This window comes from Aristolochia californica, unplaced genomic scaffold, assembly GCF_029961685.1.
Source record: "Aristolochia californica isolate CCGP_79_NKW_82.1479 unplaced genomic scaffold, dmAriCali1.0.hap1 SCAF_17, whole genome shotgun sequence".
Taxonomy (NCBI): Eukaryota; Viridiplantae; Streptophyta; class Magnoliopsida; order Piperales; family Aristolochiaceae; genus Aristolochia; species Aristolochia californica.
In genome coordinates this window covers 817,501-820,000 of record NW_027181848.1, presented here as the reverse complement: position 1 = coordinate 820,000, position 2,500 = coordinate 817,501, and positions in this window count along the sequence as shown.

The window sequence follows — 2,500 nt, the reverse complement described above, 5'->3', positions numbered from 1 at the left end:
CGCCCAGGCGAAAAAGAGGCGCCCAGGCGGAAAGGCGCCAGGGCGCCCAGGCGGAAAAGAGGCGCCCTGGCGTAGGCGCCCATGCGCCAAAAGAGGCACCCAGGCGAAAAGGCGCCAGGGCGCCCAGGCGGAAAAGAGGCGCCCAGGCGGAATGGCGCCAGGGCACCCAGGCGGAAAAGAGGCGCCCAGGCGGAAAAGAGGCGCCCTGGCGTAGGCGCCCAGGCGCCAAAAGAGGCGCCAGGCGAAAAGGCGCCAGGGCGCCCAGGCGGAAAAGAGGCGCCCAGGCGAAAAAGAGGCGCCCTGGCGGAAAAGAGGCGCCCTGGCGTAGGCGCCCAGGCGCCAAAAGAGGCACCCAGGCGAAAAGGCGCCAGGGCGCCCAGGCGGAAAAGAGGCGCCCAGGCGCCAAAAGAGGCACCCAGGCGAAAAGGCGCCAGGGCGCCCAGGCGGAAAAGAGGCGCCCAGGCGGAATGGCGCCAGGGCACCCAGGCGGAAAAGAGGCGCCCAGGCGAAAAAGAGGCGCCCAGGCGGAAAAGAGGCGCCCTGGCGTAGGCGCCCAGGCGAAAAGGCGCCAGGGCGCCCAGGCGAAGAGGCGCCAGGGCGCCCAGGTGGGAAAGAGGCGCCCAGGCGAAAAGGCGCCAGGGCGCCCAGGCAGAAAAGAGGCGCCCAGGCGAAAAAGAGGCGCCCAGGCAGAAAGGCGCCATGGCGCCCAGGCGGAAAAGAGGCGCCCTGGCCAGGCGGAAAAGAGGCGCCCAGGCGGAAAAGAGGTGCCCAGGCGAAAAAGAGTCGCCCAGGCCGAAAGGCGCCATGGCGCCCAGGCGGAAAAGAGGCGCCCACGCGAAAAGGCGCCAGGGCGCCAAGGCGGAAAACAGGCGCCCAGGCGGAAAGGTGCCAGGGCGCCCAGGCGGAAAAGAGGCGCCCAGGCGCGTGGGGGGCAAGGCGCCAGGCGCCAGGCACGCGCGGAGGCAAGGCGCCACGCGCGCGCGCGCGTGGGGGGCGAGGCGCCAGGCGCCAGGCGCCGGGCGCGCGTGGGGGGCAAGGCGCCAGGCGCCGGGCGCGCGCGTGGGGGGCGAGGCGCCAGGCGCCAGGCGCCGGGCGCGCGTGGGGGGCAAGGCGCCAGGCGCCGGGCGCGCGCGCGTGGGGCGCCAGGCGCCTGGCGGGCGGGCGCCCCCAGGAAGGGGTGCTGGCGCGCGATGGGGTTGCGCCCGTACGGACCGTGTGACAGTACAGACACTTTGGCGAAACCTCCTGCCCGAAGCGATTTTAGGCGTTCGGCTAGGTAGGTGACCCGGTTTTTTTCGCGTTTCTCGGCCGCTTGCCCCTTTTTTCGCGTTTTCGTGCGCGCGCCCCTCTTGACCTCGCACGCGCGCCGCGCGTCGCGTCCTTGTCCTTGTCCGCGTCCGCGTTCGCGCGTGTCGGCGATCACGGGCCCCGTGCATGGCTCGTCTCTGTGGACCATCGCCCCGCTCTTGTCCCTCTTTCGTGTTTGTGTGGCGCCCCGCCCCGTGCACCATTGCCGGCTGGCAGCAAGGTGCCTAGCCCCCCTTGCCGCCAGGCCTGTCCACCCCAAGGTGCTAAAGCCGCCAGGCACCCGTGCCGCCGAACCGTGCGTCCGTAAGCCGCTGCACGTGCGGCGGCCGGCCATGCCCGTGCTATTGACCCTGTGTGACAGTACAGACACTTTGGCGAAACCTCCTGGCCGACGGGGTTTTTGCGCCCACCTAGGTAGGGCGACCCCTTTTTTTTCGTGTCGCCTGTCCGTGTGTCCCTTTTTCGCCTTTTTCGGGTTCGTGTTTTCGTGTGCCGCCAAAAGCAAGCCCTGCGCTCGTCCCGTCCCGCTTGACCCGTGCATCCGCCGGTGCTGGCCTGCAAAATGCCTGTGAGCGACGCACGTGACCAGCAGCCCAGGCGAGTGTGCACGGGTGGCAGGCGAAACGGGCGTGCGTGTCGCCAGTGTGTATGTCCCTTTTTCGCCTTTTTCGGGTTCGTGTTTTCGTGTGCCGCCAAAAGCAAGCCCTGCGCTCGTCCCGTCCCGCTTGACCCGTGCATCCGCCGGTGCTGGCCTGCAAAATGCCTATGAGCGACGCATGTGACCAGCAGCCCAGGCGAGTGTGCATGGGTGGCAGGCGAAACGGGCGCGCGTGTCGCCAGTGCGTATGTCCCTTTTTCGGGTTCGTGTTTTCGTGTGCCACCAAAAGCAAGCCTTGCGCTCGTCCCGTCCCGCTTGACCCGTGCATCCGCCGGTGCTGGCCTGCAAAATGCCTGTGAGCGACGCATGTGACCAGCTGCCCAGGCGAGTGTGCACGGGTGGCAGGCGAAACGGGCGTGTCGCCAGTGCGTATGTCCCTTTTTTGCCTTTTTCGGGTTCGTGTTTTTGTGTGCCGGCAAAAGTTAGCCCTGCGCTCGTCCCGTCCCGCTTGACCCGTGCATCCGCCGGTGCTGGCCTGCAAAATGCCTTTGAGCGACGCATGTGACCAGCTGCCCAGGCGAGTGTGCACGGGTG